This window comes from Talpa europaea (assembly GCF_964194135.1).
Source record: "Talpa europaea genome assembly, chromosome: 6".
Taxonomy (NCBI): Eukaryota; Metazoa; Chordata; class Mammalia; order Eulipotyphla; family Talpidae; genus Talpa; species Talpa europaea.
This window is the reverse complement of record NC_140072.1, coordinates 61,883,530-61,899,966: the sequence shown is the minus strand read 5'-3', so window position 1 is coordinate 61,899,966 and position 16,437 is coordinate 61,883,530. Positions and strand designations below refer to the sequence as shown.

General features: G+C 42.5%; 1 pseudogene across 1 annotated transcript; it reads right to left on the bottom strand.

Annotated features, from left to right (window-relative positions):
- Window positions 1–3,664: 3,664 nt before the first annotated feature.
- Window positions 3,665–4,380, bottom strand: LOC311172235 (GTP-binding nuclear protein Ran-like; annotated as a pseudogene). Its single transcript has one exon. The product of its transcript is annotated as a GTP-binding nuclear protein Ran-like (transcript).
- Window positions 4,381–16,437: the final 12,057 nt, after the last annotated feature.

Below are 16,437 nucleotides of genomic sequence, written 5' to 3'. Positions count from 1 at the left end.
TTGTAAGAATTGTGGTCTTCCAGTTGTCCTTTTGAGTCTGTCTTTCTTTTTTTTTTTTTTTAAAGATTGATTGATTGATTGATTGATTTATTTATTTATTTATTTATACAAGCACTGGGTACAGTCAGAAGCGCAGGAGGGTGAGAGAACCCACCAGAGCCAGAGAGGGGAACAGAACAGGCAGACAGACAGAGGACACTGCTGAGGGGAGCAGCAGGCGCGACAGGAGATGTCTGCGCGCCATGTGGGACCCTCGCCCGGTGGCCGGGGATGGAACCGGCGCTGCAGAGGCTGCGGGCAGCTTCACAACCCAGCGCTCAACCGCTGCGCCACCGGGGAGGCCCTTGAGACTGTTGTTTTGATCTGCATATTATTTTGTTTTATCTGTGGTGAGCCCAGTGTTTTTATTCTTCTGCCATCTTTCCAGAATTCATCCATGTGGGAACTTAATGTAAATTCTAAACTTCTGACCTTAGTGAATCAGAAACTTACCAAATCGGAAACTCTGGGACGGGATCTAGCAACCTGAGTTTAGCAACATCTCCAGGAGATTCTGATGCAGCTAAGGTCTAGGAATCACTGACATAGAACATTTAACAATTATCTAGTTATTTAACATTTAATGAACTCATTTGTATGCACAGCATAAAGAATAGATATGAATTACATTTTCCTTCTCCATGAAAACAATGGATTGTTACAACAGGTAATGAGCTGTCAGAAATACAAAATTAATGCATAGGATGCACTGAAATAAATTGCACAGAGGGTACATTTGGGCTGCGTGCATGGCTACATTTATGTCCCTTGTGTTTTCCCGTCTTATAAGTAAAATAAATAAATTTATTGTATTGCTTTTTAACTTTTCTTCTAAGTTACGGGTTTTCAGGCCTTAGCCTCAACAAATTAATTCCTAAGCTTTTCCACTTTCTTACAAGACATCTTCACAATAGAGGCCACAGAGGAGCTTCCAAGGAGGAACTGAGACGTGCCTATTTGGGCACACACTCCACCTGGGATTCAGTGTTGTTTTTGGAGCAACAACAATTCTATAATAGCAAGGTTGTGAAGGCCTCCCTGGTGGTGCAGGGGTTAAAGACAGCGCTACTGCCAGCCATGAGTTCGATCCCCAGCTGGTCAGGGAGCTACCCACATGGCGCAGCAGACTTCTCCTGACGTGCCCGCTGCTCCCCTCAGCAGTGTATTTCAGTCAGTCTGCCTGTTCTGCTCCCCACTCTGTCTCTGGTGAGTCCTCTCAACCCCCCCATCTCTGTCCTGTACCCCAGTTCTTGTATGCATAAATAAATAAATCTTTTAAAAAAATAGCAAGGTTTTGATTCATGTGGAGAACACTGAGGAAGAGTGCTGTCAAGTCTTGATAGTAAGCATTTGGAAAGCAATCGTGTCCATGACCATGGGGCTCAGCAACAGGGATAGCTTCCCCTGAGACAGAGATGCTGCCTCAGTTCTGAACATGCCTTGTGCAGCATTTTCCTTTAATAAGCTAATTTCCACTCCCTGGAAGGATTATAGACACTCCCAACCCATTTGTTCATAAAATTTGCCTGGCAGTTGCTACCCTAGTCTTATTTCAGATGCAAGCATCAAAGTCCTTCCTCCCCACAGGGAAGTGTTAGGCAAGGGTGTTATCATTTTTCATTCATTTGGGAGCTTAAAAGAACTGGGAGCAAAAAGAAATTAATCACTGAATCATTACAAAGACCTATAATATCTGAGGGAGGGAGGACAGAGAAGATTAGGATTTCAGTCACTCATCTCCGTGGTCTTACCATTTAGAGGAGCTGTAACTCAAGTCCTTTGTCTCCCGAGGAAGGCTGTATCTACCATGTAATGCCTCTATTATATATTAAAGCAAATAATAACCATGATTTAATGCTTAATCGTTATAAATGATCATTATAAAGAATGCATTGCATATTTAGAACACTTACTTTGTCAAAACAAACAAACAAACAAAACTCCCACACTCACTCCTTCCCTTAGGAAGCTTCATGGTAAGGGGGGGCCTCATCCGGACACCGCTGTTGTCAGGCAACCTCTCAGGGGTCTTCTTATTCTAAACCTGTGCTCTGTGTCTAGGGAGTTGCCTTCCTCTCCTATTTGGGGTGGAAAACTTAGAGGCGCATATGCAAGTCAGTGACTTTGGCAACTTCTCTTGATAAATTATTGGCATCCAGGATTCAAGAAATAAATGTACCCACCTTTCCGCTTACTCCCCCTCCCTTACAGGGCAATTAATAGGCCTTTGTTTTCTAAAGGTCAAGCTCAAAGGCCACAGAGGGGTGAGGTGAAGCTAAAGATTAAAGGGCAGATTTGACCTCACAATAAGGAGACATAGTATATTCTTTTATGTCCACTAAACTGAATAGAAGCATGTGTGCTAAGAGCTTGAGGGAAGAACATTATCTGGTTTAGTGGAATGGATACACCCAAACATTAAGATGTTGGAGAGATATGCACAACCACTCTGAACTGGCCATATTTGTACCATCTCTTCACCAGGGATGATTAGACCAGGGGAGGCCACCTGACCTAGTTGTGCCTGTCTGCTTCCTTTCCTTGGGAATATCGGATGGGCAGTGGGATACTGCAAGTTATTCTTGACATGGGAGTCACATGCCAAATGAACTTGTGGAGAAATGAAGGCAGTGATCTTAGTCCACCCCATGGACTAGAAAGACAAGAGGAACCAAGCGGTTGAGAGAATGAGGATGTAGTAGAGTCACAGAGACAAGGAGGAGCCTCCGAGTTTCTTTTTTTTTCCCCTTAAAAATATATTTATTCATGCATACAAGAACTGGGGTACAGGTGAGAGGTGGGGGGAGCGAGAGGATCCACCAGAGACAGAGTGGGGAGCAGAACAGGCAGATTGACTGAAATACACTGCTGAGGGGAGCAGCAGGTGAGTCAGGAGCGGTCTGCTCGCCATGTTGGTAGTTCCCTGGTGGGTTTTCGAACTCATGCTGCAGAGGCCACGGACAGGCTCATAAGTTGCATCTCAACCCCTTGTGCCACCAGGGGGGCCCAAGTTTCTAATTCTAGTCTTTCCTGTGATCTCTTATTTTTTCTGCCCTGGGTTCTGAGATAAACCCTGGTACCATTATCTATCTCCCTCTTGCTCAAGCTGGCTCTCGCTGGTTGTATAATTTGAAACTAAAGAGTTGTAACTCTGTCATGTACCTGGATTAAATGTATACCAAACTATCAAAACTCATGACTCACCATTTATTTTTTGTTTAATTGTGGTAAAACACATATGATAATATTTAGCATTTTAGTCATCTTTTTAATTTGAAACACAGTCTTCTTCTGATGCTAAATGAAAAGGAATTCTAAAGGAAAAGGTAACTGTAGTAACTAACAAGATTTCACTGAATCTTGTGATGTAACTATAGCAGTTTTATATATGAAACTCAAGAATCAAATGTGATCCAAAATAGTTAAATATGCAAGTTCCAAAATTGAAGATTTTTTTTTAATTGTCACATTCACTCCAAAGTCCATTCATCTCCTTCAGCATCCCAAAGACTAAACACATGTGCTGCTTAGCTATATAATCCAGTGGCAAACAGGGCCTCCTTGGTGACACAAGAGGCTAAGTCTCAGCACTATGAAGCTATCCACAGCCACTGCAGCATGAGTTCCATCCCAGCCAGGGAGCTAACCCACCTCTCCTGCCTCGCCCTCTGCTCCCCTCAGCAGTGTATTTCAATTAGTCTGCCTGTTTTGTTCCCCACTCTGTCTCTGGTGAATCCTCTCACCACCACCACCACCAACCTCCTCACCCCCACACCTTTGGCCTGTACCCCAGTTCTTGTACGCATAAATAATTAAATCTTAAAAAAAAAAAAAAAAAGACCAGGCATGGCAATGAACTCCAAGTTAGGGTCTCTGGCTAGTTTTCTAGCAAGCCAGAGGAAAGGCTTTTCAAAGTTGTAGTTACTTTTGGCAGAAATACATAAAGAAATACATAAATTCATACCTAAATTTCCTGTGCTTAACATCTACTCTGTTGTCACATAACACAACGAGGTGTTTTCACATACTCCTACCAGATCTCTATGCCAGTTAGCACATTCTTGTAAGTAACTCTCAATGTCACATCAAACATTACAATGGTACAATGGGCTGGGCTCTTATAGCCATGTCTCAGTCCACTGAAAGCCTAACTAACTGCATCCCATACATTGAACTTCATAGGTCCTCCATTGGTATGGAACACGAGGAGATGGGCCTCAGCACCCAGGTAGTTCTCCAATAAATCAGCTAATTGGTATTTCTCAAATGTAGTTTTTCCGGTTCATCATCACCAACCAACACAAGTTTGAACTGAACTTGGGGTTCTCCTTGGGTAGTCATTGTGATATTATTTTCAGAACTGTCTTCAAGTGCGGGAGGGTGAGAGAATTCACCAGAGCGGGGAGCAAAACTGGTAGACTGACTGAAGTACACTGCTGAGGGGAGCAGCAGGCGGCAGGAGAGGTCTGCGTGCCATATGGGACCCTCGCCCGGTGGCCGGGGATTGAACCGGCGCTGCGGAGCCTGCGGGCAGGTTTGCAACCCAGCGTTCAACCGCTGCGCCACCGGGGAGGCCCTAAAATACACAAACTTTTTATACTTTCAAGGATTTCTAAATAACATGCACAAATAATATTTATTTATTTATTTATTTTATAGAGGCATGCTTTATTTATTTGTTTGCTGGTTTGTTTGTTTGTTTTGTTTATACATGCACTGGGTACAGTCAGAAGCGCGGGAGGGTGAGAGAATTCACCAGAGCCAGAGCGGGGAGCAGAGCAGGCAGAAGGACCGAAGTACACTGCTGAGGGGAGCAGCGGGCGGCAGGAGAGGTCTGCGTGCCATGTGGGACCCTCCTCCGTTGGCCGGGGAGCAGCCGGGGATCGAACCGGCGCCGCAGAGGCCGCGGGCAGCTTCGCAACCCAGCGCTTAACCGCTGCGCCACCGGGGAGGCCCCACAAATAATATTTAAACATTTCCAGAGATTTAAAAAATATAATATCCTCTCCCTTCTGAACATAATTTTGAAGATCTATTTCTACCATGTGTGATGATCAGTGTGTCAACTTGAATGGGCCACCGTGCCCAGATACGTAGTCATATATTATTCTGGATTTTTCTGTGAAGGTCTTGTTAGGTGACATTAACAATGAAATCTGTCAACATTAAATAAAGCAGATTGCTTGCCAAAATAATGGTAGGCCTCATGCAACAGTTGAAGGGCTGAGTATAACAAATGATTGCTCTTCCTGGAGCAATAGGGAATTCTGCCAGCAGATGGTCTTCATACTTGAATGCTTCCTGGGCCTCAAGCCCACCAGCCCTCATATTTGGGCTTATGCAGATTTTGGATTTACCAATCTTTATCTCATAAGTGAATTCCTTAAAATAAATCTCTCTATTTATACATATATGTACACATTTTATTTGTTCTGTTTCTCTGGAGAATCCTGACTCATACACCATATTACACATTTTTTCCCCCATATTATTCTTTTCCTTCTCAGTTAAATACAAAAGTCAATTACCATAAATGAAACAGGTAGTCAACTCCAGTCTAAATATCTCTAATATTCAGCAAGTCTAACAATTTCTACTGTTACCTTAAATGAATCAAATTTGAGTGCTTCACTTTTTTATCATGAGAATGAACATTTTCATTTTTCCATTTTATATGTGTTTTGTAATCACTGCAAATAGAATAGAATATTTAAAAGAATTGTCCCCCAAATGTCATTCTGACAAAAATAATGAAGCTGCAGCACAGAGCAGCTGGCAACTCTGCTGTGAGGTGGCTAGAAACACTCATTTTGTCAACTGATGCAAGAGAGTGTGAATTTGGAATCATAACCAGCATTTGGGGTTGTTGGTTAGAAAGTAAAAGGGAATTTTAGATTGTTTTAGAGCCCAACCATAAAAGCTGAGAGCTACTTATGCTATGTAGCTATGAAGTATAATTAGTACACAGCTAGCAATGAAACCGAATTAGACAAGGGACTGAAAGGAAGACAAGGAAGGACAGCGAGAGGCTGGCACAAGGACAGATCACATCAGGTCTCGGGGGATACTCAAAATGGCACTTGGTCTGGGCCTTAAATGATGGGGTACATTTCTGACACATAGATGGGGATTATTGGGATTTTAGGAAATCAGAAAAAGAATCTGCTTTTTTTCCCTTCTGATTTTTGAACTATTCGTGATGCAGACACAGGAATGTGACAGGGAGAAATGAAAGTGTCACTCTTACTATCTATAAAACTGTTAAATATGGCCCAGTGGGTTATGAAGCCTTACCTCTGAATTAGACAAAAATAATGAAGCGCCCTCCCAGACCCAATAGGGGGCATACTTCATACTGCACAGCAGAGATGCCCACAGGACACAGGCCTGTCACCAAAACAGAAGGGGCCAGGGCCAGCATGCCTAGAGATTTCTCCCAGACCCATCTGGTTTTGTCCCCCGGGACACCTTGTTGGAGTTGAGGGTGACTTGCTCATTCACCAACTTCTGGGATGTGATTCTACTGATTGTTGTCAGCAATTACAAAGAATAGAGTCCCCACAAGTAGGTAGTGGTCAGCGGGCCCTGGACAGTGGCGAGGGGGCCAGCAGCCAGGCTGGCAGACCAGAAGAGAGAAGGGACACAGGGCTGGCTGGCTGTAATCAGCGAGGGCTAGATTTGGCTATGGGCTGTGGTTTTCTGTGATTTAAACAAGTTCATTAATGTCCAATTAATGAATTATTTTGATTAATCTCCAAGATTCATCTCATTAATTAATCTCTAAGATTCTGTTTTCTCATCTGTAAAATGGTGGTCATAAAGGTGTCTATCACATAGATATAAAGTCATATAAAACTCAGGACCGTGTACATTTTAAAGACTCAGTGAGAGCTAGTCATCATTATTAATAACTGTAATATGTTGGGCATGTTGAAAAAATGGTTAAGACTTATTTTAGGGACTCCATGTTAACATGAAATAATGAATATGGCAAGATGCCAAATAGCAAAGAAAAATAAGTTAAGATGGACATTTATTCAAATCTTCTTAAATAATAATTAGATAGTTGAAAAATATACTAAGAGATGGATCAGCAGCAATTCCTCAGAGGGACTAAGAACCATAATATCAACAATAGAATACAGAATCTATTTAGCTAAAAGCACTGTCAGCATTTTGTAGTTGCTAAGTAAGAAACCATAATACTTCACTTGGAATCACACCCCATCATCAAAGAATTCTGATATTATTAATGATAATACTTTATTTGAAAGGAACAAAATGTGAAGATTTCTCTTCATTCCCCACCACTGGGAAGACTTCCATCTGCCTTGACCTGGTGGCCACACAAGTGTCTGGAAGGCCCACGGAGCCTAGAGCAGTCGGGTTGCAGCAAGGACTTGATGCCGCAAGGGCTTGATGAAACCACTGAGGCATGGAACCACAACCCCAACCCTGCAGGGCCGTGGTTCATCTGCCTCGCATTTCCAGAGGGGACTGACGTCAAATGTAATGTGGATAATCAAGTTCAGTCCCTGGAAAGCCCTAAATCTCAAAAAGAAAATTCAATCATTTTGGATGATTTTTCCCTAAAGTATCTCACCTATTTTCTTCCCATCTTAATTATGCTTTCTCAAAAGTACATGGCATCTGCTCAGGAGAGAAGACTGGCAGGGCTATTTTCCCTTACACGGAATGGCCCAGGATACTGTTTGGCCAGAGATAGTTTTCCCTTTTTTGTTTATGTTTACTGTTTCACCATTTCCTCCTTTCTGACACCCACCCATTATTCTTTTCTGCTTTCTTTAAGTTGCCGAGCTAATACTTTTACTCCTCTCCATGTTCCAATAAAATGGTGGCATCCTGTTTGATTTCCCTTCATTGTCCATGTATTCTCAGGACCACTGAGGGAGTAGAGCGCTAGCTGGCTAGAGGGCTGGCCTGCAAGAGCCGGCTGCAAGCTGGCTGGCCAGGGCTTGTTCTAAGATAGCAGACTGAGGCTGGGTGCCTGAGGAGCAGAAAGCTGACAGGCAAAGGCTGCTAGCCACTGAGCTAGCAGGCAGAGGCTGGTAACCACAAGAGGCACATAGAGGCACCCAGTAGCTTGTGGTGGCTTCACACTTCTGGGGGCCAAAGTGGGGCAATGTGGCAAAGGGGGTAGTGGAAAAGCACCAGAATGGGGGAAGTCCTCAAGAGAGATTATAAAAGTAAACCTGGGCCTCCCCTGGTGGCACAGCAGTTGAGCGCTGGGCTGCGAAGCTGCCTGCAGACTCTGCAGTGCCGGTTCTATCCCCAGCCACCAGGTGAGGGTCCCACATGGCGCGCAGATCTTTGCTACTGCCCGCTGCTCCCCTCAGCAGTGTACTTCAGTCCTTCTGCCTGCTCTGCTCCCCTCTCTGGCTCTGGTGAATTCTCTCACCTTCCCACGCTTCTGACTGTACCAGTGCTTATATAAATAAATAAATAAATCTTTAAAAAAAAAAAAAAAAAAAGACAAAATTTGGGGGGAAAAAAAAAAAGGAAACCTACCCTCACAGTAATAGGCTCCTCCCTAGATCCCCTCCTGCCTCAGGAGTTTTTTGCAATAAACCTGAGCTTGCTAACCTTCTATCCGGTGTGTCGGTGGTTATTCCTCAGTAGTTTGAACACAGAACCCACCCGATTGGCAACATCATGACAGATTCCTTGGATCCTGATGTAGAAGTGAAGTTTGAACCCGTTTAGTATTTACCTTTTTGTGTGCAAAGTTTGACATGAAGGGATGTCTGAGGTTCCTAAATGTCATTTTATCTCAGCTGAAATTACATTCTTTCCCTGTGTTAGTTTCCTATTGCTGCTGGAACAAATTACCACAAATTCAGTGCCTTAAAATAACAAAAACTTATTATCCTACAGTACTGGAGGTCAAAAGACTGAAATAGGTCCTCACTGAGCTGAAATCCACTGGCAGGACTGTGTCCCTTTTGCGGGTTTAAAGCGAGACTCCATCTTCTAGCCTTTTGCAGTCTCTAGAGGTGTGCACAGACCTGTTTCTACTCTCCACCCAAGTCAGCAATGACCTGGCTCAAATCACCCCTCTTTGACCCTAGGTCTTCTAGGGTCAGAGGGCCCCCTGTGATCACACTACCCCCCCATAATCCAGGATAATCTTCCAATTATGAGATGAGTCAATTAGCAATCTAAGTCCATCTGCTACTTGATTTTCTCTTGATATAGTCACAGATTCTGGGGATTGAGACTCAGAGATATTCAGTCTACCACAGTCCACCCTTTTATGATGAGCACTCTACAGTGAGTCTTTTTATTAAGAAAAAAATAAGATGGAAAACATGTGGTGGCAAAGTAGAAGGGACGAATCAGGCCACCCACAATTGGCCCCAGCAGCACTCATTCTGAGCATTTGTGAAATGGTTCTTATCTGCCCACCATCTTTCAGAATGAACTTTAAAGCAACAAGATGTTTATACACTTTGTAATCTGCTTTTTGTATCTGAATAAGTGCAACTTAGGAAAAACAGATAATTTATTTTGGAATTGTATCAAAAACAAGAAAGGCAAATATTTATATAATGCTCACAATGTGCCAGGAGCTGTTGTAAGTGCTTTTGCGCCTCACTGTAGTCCTCCCAGCACCCTTAAAGGACAGGTTAGTAGGCCCATTTTACAGTCAAAGAAACTGAGGCTTAGAAAGCTTCTGCTACTAATTAGTGGGTGTTGTTTATTTTAAAGAAGCAACAACCAAACCAAAGTAATTTTTTCCCATAAACCGTAATATAGCTGAAACACCATTTGAGAGAGTCTCCAATTCCCTAATAAAAACCGATGACATTTGAGGCACTACCTAGCTTTGGCAGACTCTACTGGTTGCTCGCCCATCAGCTGCAACTCACCCTCACCTGGTAGCTTCCTCCCACCACTTGGTCTTATTCCTCCTCCCAGCAGAGGGATGGTTCTGGATTGCTCTGAGCACATCCATTGCCTCATTCCTGGGTTTCTAAGTGACCATTTAGGCAAAGACCTGGATTGGATTGGCGTGCAAAGGAAGTGTGAGAGAAGTCTGTAAGGGTGTTTCTAGGAAGATTTTCCTTGCTTTCAAAAAAGGAACAGACATTAGAGGCATTTCTTTTTTCTATCTTGGCTGCCATTAATAAATATGATTTTGTTCAGGGTGCCCAAGGCCCAGCTACAAGAGTTGATTTTTCTGGGCTCCTGCAGCATGGGAAATGGCTGTAACAGGAGGCTGGGTCTAAGATATGTACAGAGATCTTTACTAAATGGGCTTCTAGAAAACTGTTTTCCTGGTGTAAGGGAAGACTTAGGTGCTTATTGCATGTTTTGCTTTTTTGTCCTTTCTCCTGCCTGAAACACAGGACAAAAGTCACATGTTGTGATTGTACACCAAGGAGCCAGATGAAGTTAAGTCCCTGATAATATCATAGAGTCACTGCATAAGCCCTAATCGGCTCCCCTTCAAATTTCTTGTTATAGGGGGAAAATCCTACATAGTTAAGTTGTTGTCAGATTCCTCTTACAGGCAGTCAGATGCAATCTTATACATCCTGGTGCACTGTCTACTGACTGATTACCAAAACTGTCACATATTTTGACATATAACTTGAGCATATATCTTGGATATTAAACAATATTTTTTCAATATTAAGGACTCATACCACTAACTGTTCTATTTTGCTCTATGGCTAAAATAAGAAAGATTTAAATGAAAAGAAGGGTACTGGGGTACTAAGTAGTATCTGAATCAATGAAATTTAGAATACTTTAAAGTGAAGATAAGCACTCTGAGCTGTAACTTTCCTTTAAAAAATAATTATTTATTTATTTAATTCATAGAAGAACTGGGGTGTAGGCCAGAGGTGCAGGAGGTGAGAGGATTCACCAGAGACAGAGTGAGGAGCAGAACCAGTGGATCTACTGAGGGGAGCAGCGGGCAAGACAGGAGAGGTCTGCTGTGCCATATGTGGGTCACCTCCCTGGGGAGAAGGACTCAGGCCCTAGTGGTGGTAGTGCTGAGACTTACGCCTTGGGCTACCAGGGAGGGCCCCTGAGCTTTAACTTTATAAAAGAAAAAAAAAAACTAGATGTATATTGCCTAAGATGAAAAAATGAACATTATTTGGAGTAGCCTGACTTAAGTGGACACAAATATCACCTGAGCTTACACCTCTCTCCCTTGTCCTCTGTGATCCAAAGTATCTGGACACAGAGGCCTTTCACCACACACGGACGCATAGGCTGGGGCAGTGCCTGATGTCTCTTTCGTTCACAGCAAGGCTATTTCTAATACAGAGACAGATGATTGTAAAAAGACTCAAAATATTGTAAAACAAATATATGAAAGACACAAAATATATAAATACCATTTTAAAGTTCTTACAAGAACATATAAAATGAAAAGATGTTTTGCTATCATTTTTCTCCCTTAAAGAATTTTATCTGTAAGATACTTTACTCTCGCTTTTTGTAATCCCAACTCACAAATCACATCATCTCCAAAAATTAACAATGATGTAGGAAAAAGCACTACATTTAATGAAAAAAATTAAAATTATTTTAACTAGAAAATAATAATAATGATAATAAGAATAAGAATACCAATTTGCTTTATAGTGGATACTTGGTGTCCCGTTGATACTTATCACTTTTTTTTTAAAGATTTATTTATTTATACAAGAACTGGGGTACAGGTCAGAGGCGGGGAGGGTGAGAGAATTCACCAGAGGGAGCGGGGAGCAGAACAGATGGACCGAAGACACTGTTGAGGGGAGCAGTGGGTGAGGCAGGAGAGGTCTGCCACGCCATGTGTGCTTCTCCCTGGCTGGCCAGGTATTGAACCCGTGCTGCAGAGGTTGAGGACAGCTCCACAGCGCAGCACTCAACCCGCTACGCCACCCGGGAGGCCCTGGCGATACTTATCACTTTTAAAGCAATTCATGATCAAAGTTAAAGTTAAATTTGGAAACACTGTCCTAAACAGATCTATCTCCAGTCTTACCTAAAAAATGTGTCAACACCGTAGTCCAAGAATAGGTGTTGATGTAGCCTAGGAAATCTGGGTTTATATTCATAAGGACAACCTGCTATTTATCACTCTTATTTAGCTCTCTGTTGTACTCTTTTATTCATAACAAAAGCAGATTTTAGGTTGTGTTCATTAAGAGAAATGCAGACATGTACAAAGTCCTTCTCACTGGACTATAAACTCTGCCAGGGTTCACTGGCCCCATTTCCTCTGCTCTGGGCTCTCCAATCCCTAATCCTGCATATAGTCGGGGTTCTAAGTGTCTTTGCATGCTTAACAGATCAAGGTGTTGCCTTGATACCTCTCCCATGCAGAGTTAAAAAGTAAACTTTTAATCTTAGAATGGTCTCAGATTTCCAGAAAAATTGTGAAGACAACAAAGAAAGCTCCCAAATACCACCACCCTCTTCCCCATTATCTTATTTTTGTCCATTTGTCACAATTAATGAACCAATAGCGATCCTTTATTTAGAGTTCCTTTTACCTAATGACTTTTTTTTTTGTTCATGATCTCACCCAGGGCACAACACTACACAGAGTCAACCTGTCTCTTTAGGCCCCTTTTGGTTGTGCAATTTCCACATTTTCCTTGTTTTGATGACCTTGGCAGTTTTGAGAAGTACTGGTTAAGTATTTTGTAGAAAGCCTCTCTACTGGAATTTGTTTGTTGCGCTTGTCATGATTAGACAGAGTCCCTCTGCTGTACTGCAAAGTTTGGAGGGAGGAAATCCATAGAAGTGATGTGCCATCCTCATCATATCATTTAAGGGCACGTGTTATCAATGTGGCTTGTCGTCATTAATGCTGACCTTGGCTCCTATGCACATTCAACCTCGTGTACTGCTAAATGGGATCCCTCTGCCTTTTGTGTCTAGACAGAAACCTGTTAAGTTCCAGATTATAACAGCTCATGTCCCCAGTTGCTTGGACTTGGGCAACCTAAACACGGAGAGAATGCAAACGAGAGAGACAGAGAGAGAGAGAGAAAGGTGTGACCTTCACGCTGGCCCTCAGTGCGGGAGGAGGGAGCAGGTTGGAGAGAAGTCAGGATGACCAGCTGACTCCTGCAACATACCAACCCACGGGGGAGGCTCGCCAAGGGCCAAGGTCAGCTGCCGAGTCCTCTTCCTGTCCCTGGTGATGAGCTTTCATGATCCAGCCCCCTCTCTTCAGCACAGGCCTCTCTGGGGGTGGTATCTCACTCCCCAGCACTCTCAGAAGCAGTAAAAGTTCTAGAAAGCCAAGTCAAAGTACAAGAAGAGGAAAAAGAAAACAAGGAATTATACCTGATGAGTTTATCAGAAATTCTAATGTGTAACCCACCCCTCAGTTACACTGCAAGAGTTTGCTGGATCCTTCCTTGCAATCTTCAGATATTTCAAGGATAAGAGTTCAAAGTCTTTCTCTTGGATTGAATTGGAATTTGTTGGTGTTGTTTTTCTTCTTTATTTTGATATATTGACTAGTTTAAGTTTTTATACTAGACCACATAAATAAAAGCATATCATATAATTATTAGTTAACATCTATTAAACTTATAAAGTATCTGCATTTGTGAGAATTATTTTATTTATGTAACTCCTTCAAGTCTCAGCAATGCAATGAGGTTGGTAACTCAATTTTATATTAGTAAACAAGGCACAGAAATGCTAAGTTACTTGCCCAAGATCACACAGCTAATAAGTAGCAGGGAAGGATATAACCATAGACTGACTCCTCACTCCATGTGCCACATCAATCAAGAAATCACTATTCTTTTTGTAATTTTTTAAAAAAGATTTATTTATGCACACAAGAGTTGGGGTACAGGCCAGAGATGCAGGGGGTGAGAGGATTCACCAGAGACAGAATGGGAAACAGAACAGGCAGATTGATTGAAGTAAACTGCTGAGGGGAGCAGAGGGCGAGCCAGGAAAGGTCTGCTGCACCATGTGGGATGCTCCCTGGCCAGGCGGGGATTGAACTCATGCTGCAGAGACTTCAGATTGCTTCACAGTGAGGTGCTTAACCCCTTGAGCCACCATGGAGGCCCAAGAAATCACTATTCTATACCTTTCCACAATTCAACAAACCATCTCAACTGAATATCCATTTCTTACTTTTCATTTCAGGCACAGAGTCTTCCTTGTCTCTTGTTTCTCTCACAGCCAATTCATTAGCAAATATTTTTAGCTATCTTCAAAATATATTCAGTATGCCACCATTTTCCACCACCTCCTATTTCACCATCCTGACTTAAGTGACTGCCATCTCTCACTGGGATAATTGCAACAGCCCCCTACTAGGTCTCGCTGCTCTATTCTACCATAATGCCTCCATACAGTCTTACACAGTGGGTCAATTAAACCAGCCAAGTCATACTTCCCCTCTCCCCAGCCCCGCGGCAACTCTTCATGTTACTCACCATAAAAGCTGAAGTCTTTACAACGACCTACACTCTGTAATGACCTGCGTGATGTGGTTTCCTTGATAAGTCTCCAACCATAGTTCCTGCTATTGTCCCCTTGACCCATTTCACTCCAGTGACACTGCCCACTTATTATTCCTTAAACAAACCAAGTACATTTCCAAGATAGGGTTTCAGTTATAACTATATTCTCTGTGCCTGGAATAGTCTTTTCCCAGATACCCACTTGGTTAACCTCATCTCCTCTAAGCTATTGCTCAAATCTCACTTTCACAATGAAGCTTAGCTATTTCGTCTTGCAAAACTGCGCCCCTCTACATCTCCTAATCCTGGTCTACTTTTTCTATTTTCCATAGCTTTCATCACCCTCTAGCCTAGAATATAGCCTACTCAGGTGGCCTATTGTGTACTGACCTCTCTTAGGCAAAATGTAAGCTTCATGAAGAAAGATCTTTTTATGGCTATTTTTCTTCACTGTTGTTTCTCAGGTGCCATGAAAAGTGCACATAATAAGCACCCACTAAACAGTTACTAAGATAATTGGTTGATTACTGAATATATGGATGACTGTTAGGACTGGGACACAGGATCAGACTTCTTTCCAGGATAATCTTGTCCCAAGTATTTGTTGGGCTAAGTTGAATGGCTGTTGCCAAGTTTCTACTGATGGTATTTAGGTATTAACTGACTGTGGTGTACAAGTTTGCATTAGCAGAAAGAACATTTTCTACAAGCACTATTTGAATCTCTAAATTACCTTTCATCAAATGTACTACATTTTAGTTGCTTTTTTGAGCGTGATAATGAGGTTTTGCACAGAACATTTTTTTCTTTTCCCACTGTTTAAGTTGTCACAATCCAGCCAATGGGAACCCCAGAGATCTTTGCAAGCATTTCTGCTTTTTCATACCAACACGGTTGTTTAACCCACTTCTAATTACTTTGCCCCAGTCATTTAATCTCCATGGATCCCTGTTTCCTTTTAGTGGAAAACAAAATTACATACCAAAATGTAGCTGCTCTGGAGATCCATGCCAGATTCATTCTCTAGAAACATGGAGGAGGCAGCTCCAGTACCTGGCTGCTTTACTGACGGCTACATGTGGTGTATCTTGAAAAGAGTCACTAGTTAGGATCCAGTGAGGAAAAAAAATCACACTAGGAATTTCCAGCAAAAACATATAATACAGGTAGTTGATTTTAAGATATTAGATGAGAGGTGTGCAAATGTGGGGTGTGGAGCAAGCAAAGAGTCATGAGATAAACCAGAGAGCAATAACCAAAAGAGCACCACTGGGCTGGCGAGCTGAGGAGAGGAGGTGGTACTGCTACAAACGAGGATTTTTAGGAGGGAGGTGCAGGGCCAAGGCCCAGACCCTCACAGCTCTTGTGATCAGTTCCCTGGAGCACCACTGGTGGGAGCACTCAGCTGAGGAAGGTGAGGCCTGAAGATGTTGGCAGGCCCGAGGGATGTGACAGGTTGGCTCAGAGACTGCAGAAAGAAGCTAGAAGCTGGTTATAGCTAAAGCCCTCCTCTCCTTACTTCTGCCCTCCTATTTCCCACTTGGAAGCTGCTAGCCAGGACTATGGGCAATATGGCTCAGCCCCAACATCGCAGAGCAGAGACGGGTAGCCCAGAGTGGGCAATCATAGTAGATGGGTAACCGGCACAAAGGTGATGAAGTCACCCAACTTCTATAAGTTTTTTTTTTTTTAATCTTGTTCTGGTGTCAGATATTTTTTGAGTTTCCAATTCCTCTGTGTCATATAATGTCTGTTAATTTTAATATGAGTTCATATTGATTTTAATATGAAATTAATTTTAATATATGCATCACATTTATATGTACTGAGTTTCAATATAACATTGATGGACACTAATACATACTAGTGTCCATTTACATTTTACTCACAATCTGACCTAAGCTAAAATATATTCTCATCTCTCTCTCTC